Source organism: Silene latifolia, chromosome 11 (genome assembly GCF_048544455.1).
Source record: "Silene latifolia isolate original U9 population chromosome 11, ASM4854445v1, whole genome shotgun sequence".
Classification (NCBI taxonomy): domain Eukaryota; kingdom Viridiplantae; phylum Streptophyta; class Magnoliopsida; order Caryophyllales; family Caryophyllaceae; genus Silene; species Silene latifolia.
This window is the reverse complement of record NC_133536.1, coordinates 156,028,206-156,039,330: the sequence shown is the minus strand read 5'-3', so window position 1 is coordinate 156,039,330 and position 11,125 is coordinate 156,028,206. Positions and strand designations below refer to the sequence as shown.

Genomic DNA, 11,125 nt, shown 5'->3' with positions numbered 1-11,125 from the left:
GAGGTCTGTTAGAGGAAGAGAGGCCTGGATATAGGAATGGTTGTAGATGTTGAGGTTATAGTCGGTTATCTTTGACATGCGGTGGTGATGAGGATAATGAGAAGATATGGGTAAGGAGCTAGTATTAGTGAGTTACGAGGATGTAACATGTATCTTAAGAGGAGTAGGATGCGGCAAAGTGAGTTTGATGGTTGTACATGTTGTAGTAGATTTGGAAGTTTGAGTCTTGGTGGAGAATAAAGAATGGATTTGCATTGTGGTTGATATTATTAAAGGTCATGGCCGTGCTTGTAGTAGTATGTTGTTCATGAGTGTAAGAATATTTCGATAGTGTTGACAGTTGGGTGATGATTTTTAAGAGTGGTACAATGTGACATTTCGTTTTATGGTTGATCTTGCTTGGTCGATTGTCTTGATATTGGGTTTTCTAGTGGATAATATGTTAGTGAGACGGAGCTAACGATATTTATGGATGGTATTTGGTAGTGTGTGGAGTTAGTGTCGAGAGAGACTATAATGTAGTTGATACGATATCGTGAGCCATGTTTTGGAGGTAGGCATAGTTGGTGGAGTTGGTGTTAAGAGTTCATGTTTTATTGGTTGGCGTTTTGTTTTAAGTTCTTAGTTGCGTTGTTGTGTTTTGATCGAGTTAGTATGTTTGTTTTGAGTATGGGTTGAACTTCGGGGACGAATTTCTTTTTGAGGAGGGAAGACTGTAATACTACGGTTTTCTATGTCTTTGGGTACTCTATCGAGTAGGGCTTACTCTGTCGAGTAAGTAAGTTTGGTTTACGAAACAGTGTTCGGTTAATGGGTACTCGATCGAGTAAGTTGGGGACTCGATCGAGTAAGGGTCACTCGATCGAGTAAGTTACTTACTCGATCGAGTAAGTTACTTTTACGGGTTGTTTTTGACGGGTTTTGATAGCAACGTGAAAAAGATATACAAATTTATCCGTCAGTTTCTTTCATTTTTACACTTTTCTAAACTTCACAAGGTAAAACAAAGTTACGTTGCTTCTCTCTCTCTCACTGCTATCAAATCCCAAAGGCTTAGGGTGTCGGATCGTCGTGTTCTTTATGCCGTTGAGTTCGTCGTGTCGTGGGTAAGATCCTTGTATAGCTTTTATACCTTTTTGTTGATTTTGTTTAAAACCCTAATTGGGTATTTTGGGGGATTTTGGGAGTATGATGTGTATTAAATAGTGATTGTATGATTGTGTGATTATAGGAGGTGATTGCGTTGAAGAACGATTTTGATTAGATGATTGTGACGATCTAGGTATTTGCCTTTCCAGGTAGGATTTCCTACTCAGTTATAAGTTACATGTATGTTGGTTTGTTGATTGATTGTTGGCGGTTGTTGATTAATAACATTTGTCTATATCGTATTGGAATTGGTAATTGTTGTTGTATAATGTGGTTGGTTGTGTAATTGCCTGTAGTTCTCGAGGTGCGTCCTCGGCTGAGTGGAGTCACTTGCGGGAGTGACTTCACGCCCTTGATTCGCCCTCTGTGGAACTCGCCACTGAGGGGATGTGCACATTGAGGAACTTGGGTTATCGCTCGAATGAGATGAGCGGGGCTTAGGTGGGAACGGCTGCGGTCCCCTACTAGCGGCGAGGAATATCTGTTGCGATAGGTATTCTGACAGGACTACACACTTTAGTGTGTAGTCAGGTGTGTGGAGTTGTGAAGGAGTTTGGGGATCTTGTGTGTGTTGTATCTTTTGTATTGTGTTTTGTGTATAAGTAACTGACCCCGTTTAAATGTTTTTGAAAACTGTGGTGATCCATTCGGGGGTGGTTAGCAGTTGTTTAGCAGCTACATCTTGGATACGCGCGGGATCTAGGTGGGGTTGGAGTCATCACATATGAGAGTCTTTAGTCTTCCGCTGTGTTTGTTAAGGCAGTTCCACTTAGTTGGTTTACAATTTTGAGAACAGTTGTATTTTACTTTATTGTTTTGGTTTTGGTGTAATCACTTTAAATTAATTTACTTAAAGTACGTTTCTTGATGGTAACTTTTGATTACTATGCCTCGGGTAACCGAGATGGTAGCACTTCCATCCATTAGGTGGTCTTGGTAAGACACCTTGGTGTATGGAGGTGTTAGAGTTCTCATCCAAGAAAACCCAAAGGAAAACCCTCGACCAAAAGGGTGAAGTGTACAACTTTCACAACCAATTTTCATGTGAGAGTTGCAATAAATACGGTCACGAGGTGGATGTGTGATTCCCATTTGATGGTCCTTCTCAAGAGATCTCATACGAGGTGAATGCAATGCAAGAGTACAACCAAAGAAACAATCATTTCTCTAAGGCATATAACACGTGCATGAGGAACCACCCAAATTTCTCATGGACAGGCCAAAGCGTACAAAACCCAACTCCTCCATAAAAAACCCCAAAAGCAAAACAATTTCCAACCAAACACCCAAAATTTCAACCATTCAAACTCCCCAATTTCAATTCGAAGGGACAAGGGAACCAACCTTACCAACCTCCACATCAAAGGAATAATCCCTCAAATAACAATATCAACAACCAATTGCAAAAATTCAACCAAGGTCGGAATTTTAACAATCAAGGAAATAACTACAGCCCAAATCAAAATCAAAATTTCAACAAACATCAAGGAGCGTAGTGCAATACTCATGAATAAAAGCCTAGAAAACTTAATGACCCTGGTAGTTTCTCTATACCATGTATGATTGGCAAAGTAAAGGTAGAAAGAGCGTTGTGTGACGCAGTTGTTGGAACATTATGAACCTATAAGAAAAAAAAAAGACAATTTAATAAGGGTTGTCAACAAAACCTTTGTCAATAATTAAAAAAAAAAAGATAATGGTTTAAACAAAAACTTACCAATACTTTTCTCATATATGCCTTTCTCGACCACTCTACAAAAATATGACAACAATTTTGTAACCATTGTCATATTTATTTAACGACGGTTTTTATAAAGTAAAAAACCGTTGTCAAATTTTTTTTCCACAAGTACCATCTTGGCACCATTACAAATTAAAATAAGATAACGGTTATGAAAATTCTTGTTTTATAGTTTGGATTACAGTTTTTCTTACAACCGTTGTAAGATTATTGACAATGGTACAATGAAATATATCTCCATTGCCAACTTATGGTAATGGTAACTTTTACAGTGGATTTGCTTCTTGTCTAGGATAATGTTTAACTGCTCCTATTATTTGGCGTAGTGAAAGCTAGTGGTTAACAAATAACAATTACAAATAAGTGGTTTGGAGGTAAATATGGCAAGCCAGAAGAACAAAAAAAGGGATTCGATATAACATGGAAAAACGTTATACAATTTTATTGAAAAGAAATCACAGAGAATTATATAAGATGACTAATTGACGTAAGAGAGTAAATAAGAGTGTACACTCTGTAAAATTATAAAAATATATTCTCTAATTTTGTATTGAATTGAATTCTGAGTGGATGTCATCCTTTTCATCTTGATAATGGTCTCTGAAGCCAACGGCTTCAGAGCCCCCAGTTTGCAATGGCTCTAAAGTCGAAGACTTTAGAGCCCCCAGTTGAAGCATATCCTGCTATATTTGAAACACAAAACGCACAAGCAATAATCATCACATAAGCACATTTGGATCATCGATCTTGAAATTGGATCATTTGAAAGATTGGGTCATCGACCCGAAAATTGAATTTGAAAATTTTGAATAACTGGGCCATCGACCCGAAGTTTGAATTTGACATCACTTGGAATGTTGGGCCATCGACCCGAGGTTTGAAGTTGAAGTGTTGGAATGTTGGGTCGTCGACCTGAAATTGAATTTGAAAGACTGGGTCATCGACCCGAAATTTGAACATGTTGAAAATTTTGAATAATTGGGTTATCGACCCAAATTTTGAATTTGAAATGAATCACTTGGATGTTGGGTCGTCGATCCAAAATTTGATTTTGAACTTTGAGATTTGAACCTTGACTTGAAATGTACCACTACTTGGATCATCTATCCACAATTCGCAAAAAGTTTTTGGAATTTTGAAATTTTGAAATTTTTTGAAATCGAACCTTGATGGGTGAGCATGAAATACGACACAGACGCTCTGTATGACCCGTAAATAACGTGGGCGTAGCCCGCTACCGTAAAACAAAAAAAGAAAATAAAACCGTAAGTGTGCACGGGCTTTAATTCAAATATGGACTTGCTGGGGGTAGAAAGGTAAATTGGCCATTCTGATGCCAAAAGATGGCAAATGGTAATCACAAGGTCGTCGAACTTGGGACGGAGATATCGTATGGTATGGGCGTGCTCCCGAGGGCACATGGGAATCAAGATCACTTGGCATTGACAAGGTGGATTAAACTCACAGAGCAACAACGTTAGCTTCGCCTAGACACTAAACACAGACTGATTTTATGAGAACAGTTGGACATCACACATCACTCTTGTTGGGAACATTCTGTCACTCTTCTCCTCGCCTCGTTTCTTTTCAGCGAGTTTCATCTTTTCTTGCCACCGCCTTCTTTCTTTTCAGCGGGCTTTTACTATTTTTCTTCCACACCTTCTTTCTTTTCAGCGGGTTTTTCATATTTTCTGTTCCCAACACAAACCTACATCTATATGACTCGGCATCTTTGCCTAAACCGTTCGATAAAGCTCATTCTGAGACTTGATACTATTCATCTAAACCTATATCCTTATCCTAGCTTACATCGAGTACTAAGACCAACTCAAACAAAGGTGGCTTCATTTGGACTTGGTTAAAACCCGTAAGAAACCGACAAGATGACAACTTGGATGATGGGTGGATTGAATCCCTTATTCTGAAGGACTGCCTACGTATTCGCGTGGAGCGAAATCAAATCCGACGTAGTTCGATCATGGTGCATAAACATGGCATTTTGATTGTGTGTACACACTCGAAGGTTTCACCTAAGGTATCATGTCATATCCCATTCTAGCCTGTAAAGTACCGTTAAATCCCGTGTTTGGGGTTAGGTGTAAAAGGCTTGGATCTTTTGGGATGTGGAGCTTGGTAATAACAAGTTGGAATGGTTAACCATCATTCTGAAGGTTTGTTTTGTGGTGCTAAGGCCAAGGGCTATGGTTGCTGATGTGGTTGGAATGGGTGTCTCGGGTTTGATGAACCACGAGTGCAAATGGGTTGAAAAATGATGTGGGTTCAAATTTCCATGTCTGGACCCTAAAAGCTGGGTGTAACAGCACAAGCGGAATGATTCTCAAAATTCCTGACTATCCTCTTGTAACCGTCTCAGGAAGGACTTAGAGGGTAAAAAGGTCACTACTTACGCTTTTGGGCTTCGCCCATTGAACCTCAACTATGGGTACTTGACTTGAATTCTGGCTTCCGTAACTTCGACATTCAACCAAAAAGCATTCCGCAATAACTTCAACATCTTTTTTCCTTTTTCCTTTTTCTTTCATCTTTTTTCATTTTTCTTTTTTTTTTCATTTTTCATTTTTTTTCATTTTTTTTTTCATTTTTCCAATTTTTCTCTTTTTCTCATTTTTCATTCTTTTTCATCTTTTTTCTCTCTTTGAAAATGATCTTCTATTCATTCTCTTAGTCATAAATGGATACCTCTTGAAAACTGGGCTTCGCCAACTAATTTGGGTAGGAACTAACAATTCCTTGTTAGAACGGATTGATATCTTCTCTCTTCGAGATGGGATGATTTTGTTGGGGAAAAGGCTTGCCTTCCATCATCGATAGGGGAAACAAGGAGCTAGTCCGGGTTTGTCATGGAATCATCTAAAAGCTTGTCGCAAACATTGGTTCAGATGGAGGTTTTTTACCACCAGACATGGAATAGGTAAAGGAATCAAACACGGGATACTAGTGTACCTTACATTTTGAAACAGGACATATTTCTACCCCGGGGATTCCTTTGAGTGTGTTGTGCGTTTTATCATGTTTCGGAATGATTGAGGATTGGAAACAAGACATATTTGGAAACGAAACTGCAACTTTTTTTATTGGAATGACAAATGCTTAACAGACTCGAAGGAACGATTCCTAGGACACACCCTAGGACATCGCGGAACAAACGACTCAAATTCAAGAAAGGAAAGTCCTAGACTCGACTCAACTAAGATTAGAAAACAGATTCCGACTCATAATTTCAAATCTGGTCATGAGCTTTCCCTTGTTCAGCTATCAGCTTAGATGCTCGGCTCTTGTCCTTGATCCCTGTGATGGTTTGCCTCCATCCCGAGGTACTCCTCTGAGGATCTACGCTAGTGATGGAGGTTGGTGAATTGAATTGTCTTTTATTAACTTCGTTAATGAGAGGAGTACATTCTAGAGCGAGACTCCCGATTTGAATTTCATTCTTCGGGTTTGGCAAGAATTCACAGCAATCCACAAATATTTTCCCGATAAACACCCCTTTCAAGTGACATGGGCGGATAAGATGGGAATAATCGACATTGTCTTCGACAGAAAACCCGAAACCTAAAATAGGAAAGATAAAGTTTGGTATAGAGTTCGGAATAACCTAAAGATTTGAATAAGTTGACTACGTGCAAAATCCTCATCTTCGTCCTCTCAATGGGAATTTGAAAATGTTCCAAATCCCCTGACCGAGGAAATTAATTGAAAAAGGCACTATAATTAAAACGAAGTTTAAAAGATAAGTGGCCTCAAGCCATCTGTCTAAGAACTACAATTATTTGACCACGGGATAAAGAGCAAAAAAGTTGATCACAAATTCATTTTAGGTTGATTTGCGTGTGAGACTCTGAGGTTTGATATAATACTCACGTATGGCATATGTCTAGTGTGGGTGGATGATACACAACATCAATTGGTTCTGGTTTACCTTTTTATATGATAGATAGATAGATTTAACGTTTATCTTACATAAGTATGTAAATCAATATCTCCATTTAAAACGTGCAGTTGATCAATCTATATTTATTGTATGTCATTACTCTAGACGATTCTTTGATTGAGCTAATCTTAACAACGATTGAAATAGTAAAGCGTTTTTCAAACAATTAACCTCAAATTGACAAGTGGTCAACTCTCACTTCCCTATGACCAACTCGTAAATGCTACAATCAACACCATTCACTTGTGGTATTAAGATCATGTCTTGTTTACCTTAGCTTTATGTGAGAATCCTGGCCGAGTAGCTATTATAGAGTACACTTATATCGTATTAGGCAATTTGATGTTTATACTAAGCGTATACGTTTGACATTGATTATTACTCTTCAATATTTCTTCACTATAATATATTAAATTATGTGAATTTCACATTATAGAACAAGAATTTGCATTTTTATCACTAAAAATAGTGAAAATTGGATTATCCATCTCACAGCATTCGTGAAACAAAATTGAAAAATCATTCGATAAAGTGATATGCTGCAATGCTTTATCATCTCCTCCTTTTGATTTATTCCACCATCATCGCTAGAACAATCATCTTCTTGTTCATCTTTTATAATGTTAACACTTTTGCCTGTCTTTTTCTTTAACTTTTTAACACCTTATACGGACAAAAATATCCTTTCACTATTACCCTATGCCTTGTCATATCTGTAACAATGTTCTGTACACTTGCGTTTGTAATTGTTATTGAGATTCATTTGTTTTCAACTAATTTACGTAACTAAAATTGGTTTGTGGGATACATACCCTTGATTTTGGAAATGACTTTAACTACTAATCTTTTCCATGCATTACAATGCATTGAAATGTTGAATTGTACTTCAATTATCTACATCCAAGTAATATCGAATTAACAAGCATATTGTAATTAAAATTTACAGAAAATGTCTCAAATGATTTTTATTACAATCAATTTGAATTATGTGAAATATTATCTTATAATATTATATGGATGTCAATATCTTAGAAAATTCTAAAGTGTATAATCTTATGGAAACTTTACCCTCATTGTATGTGTATATATACCCCCTCATAATGGAATAGTATACAGTTATGTCTCTCTCTATATTTTCTCTAACTTCTCTCTACAATTCTCTTGTCTTTATTTCGCAACACGTTATCATCGCGAGTCTTAAACCAATTGAGCAAGAAGAAATTAATAATCTTAATTTGTTCATATATTTTTCATTCAAATCTGATATCAGGAGGTTTATATTAGATCTTAGTTTTTTTATTCAATATATTAAGGTATTTTTTGTTATTATTTTAATCTTTACTACCTTTAGTACGATAATTAATTAATCTTTCACATGAACGGAACGTAGTGCATATGTGATAATAAGTACGTACATTTATGATCTTGTATTCGTTTAAAGAGTTTGATTTTTTCTTTATTTATCACGACGCGAATACTTACAGAGTGAGTATGATTACATATGATCTTATTATGCTTGGTTGAGTTGATTCTGAATGTTAGTTTTGATTATTTGTCTCTGGTGCTAAAGTACTTAATGTATTGGCTTCTTGTCATGTAGCTGAGTATTAGGTTCGATCATTCAATTTAATTGTATGATATCAGTTGTTTATACTCTCTAGTTGTTAAGAATAAGGATGGTACATAAATATTGATATTTTCTAGTCGATGTTATTTTATTGAGGACTTTGGTTTAAGTATTCAACAAGAATACATTTTGTTATTTCTTTAATTTGGTATGGTAATTAAAGTGTATGAGTTTTCTTTTATCATGAAATCGATTGCTTTGATAAAAAGTTGTTTTGCGGTAATATTGTTTGCTCTATTTGGGTGTTTGTTCTAATTTAGACGTTGTTTACATTGGCGAAATTAACCCAATATTATTGTCAAAGTTATATCAAAATTGAAGGAAGATGTTTGTACCATATGATTTTTATTTAATAATGAATTAACCTCAATGATTTATGGAGACATGTAATTAATTCATCCGTGTGATAAATTTTTCTCAATTCACACTTCATTGAATATGCTAACTCGATGAATACTTGCTATATGATTTGTGTGTGCTTCAACATCTCAAAGAACATGGAATATTAAGGTATTGTTTGCATGGTTTCAAATATGGAATGTCGGCATCTTTTTGTCATAATAATGGGCTTGTATTGGGTTTTGGTTAGATTTGTCTTAATTTATATAAATCTGTAAACCCTATCTTACTACAAAATGGTATTAATTTTTATTTAGCAGTTGTATGTAGCAAATGATATTCTTGAGTGTGCATAAGAACTTTACTCGTCCTATAAAATTTATATATTTTTGACCTAAGATTTCATATTTGTGGTGGAAAAGTTTTGAAGACGGACATATATATCATAAAAATTTGGAGATAGAGTTTCAAATGATTTATTTTATAAAGATGAGAGATATGCTCATATTATAACTTTGGCCAGACGTTCAAAGTTTTAAAGGTTTGTAATAATTTAACACCGTCTCTGATAGGACAAGAGTTGGTCGTCACACATCCTATCAAACACATTTACAGTTCTCAACAAACAACTAGTTAGCGGTAAGTTGAGGTTGATCCATGGGACGGTGTGCTTTGGGTTCTAAGTCTATCTATCTCAATTTATGCTAGTGTCACAATTTGTTTGGGTTTGTAGTTGTGTTCTAGACTAATGAAAGCAATAAAGTAAACAAACAATAAAGCAAATAAAGGTGTAAACAAGTATTAAAGAAGACTAGGATATCATGGGGTCATAGGGGATTCATAGTGTTGATCATACAAACATGTTTGAAAAGTTGCAAGCAATTAATGTTGTAAAGGAACCGAGTTGGTTTATTTCTTACGGTTCATTGGAAGAGTTGGGTCCCGGAGCCGAATCGATTAGATTGTACAACACCTACAAGTTGACTTACTTTCCTCCTATTCAACTTCTATGCATGGTCTAACAAGACTCGAGTTGGTTTATATCTTACAAGTCTTGTTGAGTAGATAAGAGATGGGTAAAAATGCAAGGATTCATAGGCTTAGCATTTCATGAAACATAACATGTGCATAAAGTTGACATCACAACAAGCAAGCAATTTAATTGTGAAAACATATTAGATTAAGCATGACTAATCCCATGTTGGTTTCCCTTAATTACCCACTAATTCTAGCTAAGAGACTACGCACTTATTATCATGGTAAACATGTCATTAATGGTGTCAATCATCACAACAAGTGTAAACATGATCAGAGAATGAGGAAATAAACAATAAAGAGTAAAGGGTAAAAGAATTATACCAAACTTGAGATTATCCAAATAATAAAGCAAAGAATAAAAGAAGAAACTTGATTGATTGATCAGGGGTTGTCAATCCTCCAATAATAACCCAATAATCTTCAATTACCCAAAAGTAACAAACTTGAACAATAATTAAGGAAAGATTAATGTGTATTTTGTGGAAAGATTCAAGAGTAATCTATTCTAATCTACTCCTAATCTAATCTAAGAAGAATTTCTAATGTGGAAGGCCCCCTTGATTATCATCAAAATAGGGTATTTATAGTAGTGCTTCATTAGGTTAACTAAGGCTAAACTAGTAATTAACATTTGTGAGTTCTAGGTAGGGAATTGCTAGTCTTTCGGAGAGATGAGCATCTCAGCTGAAGACGCCACGATCCGCTAGTCCAGGAGGGGAATCCACTCGGACTGTTGCAGGGGTGGAAGAGCGTCTTTGGGTAAATCCGCTCGGATTGTTGCAAGGGAATCCGAGCGTCTTCGAGGCTTGGACGCTCGAATTCTGGCTCTTGGACGGGCGTCTTGTCTCCTTGGCCGCTCGGATCCTTCTTAAGAATCCTTCTCTTAACTTAATTCTCATTCTTGAGGGATGAGTCTTTAGTTCTTGCCTCTCCTTCAATACTCGTTCAACCAAGATCGTCAATGTCCTTCTAAATAAGCTCAAGAGACGGGAATTTCCGCCTAGTTGTCTCCTTTCCTATAAATCAAACACAAAGTATTAGGAAATCAAAATAGGAAGCGTTTGACGGGTAAAATGGCTATGAGACGCTATGATATGCAAAATAGGCGCAATTAGAGGACTAAATGTGCGCAAATAATGTTCACATCAAATATCCCCAAACCGAACCTTTACTCGTCCCGAGTAAAGAGGTGACAAAAACTAGACCTTTGTTTAAACTATCCTAATAATATAACCGATGTGAGACAATTAGCGGGTCTCACTCCGCCCCTTCAACTCAC

The 11,125-nt window shown here is 36.4% G+C and overlaps 1 long non-coding RNA gene across 1 annotated transcript; it reads right to left on the bottom strand.

Moving 5' to 3' along the window:
• Positions 1-2,377: 2,377 nt before the first annotated feature.
• LOC141615154 (uncharacterized) lies at positions 2,378-3,119 on the bottom strand. Its single transcript, XR_012529668.1, has 2 exons — positions 2,867-3,119; positions 2,378-2,770 (listed from the first exon to the last, which is right to left on the bottom strand). It is a non-coding gene; the product is annotated as an uncharacterized LOC141615154 (long non-coding RNA).
• Positions 3,120-11,125: the final 8,006 nt, after the last annotated feature.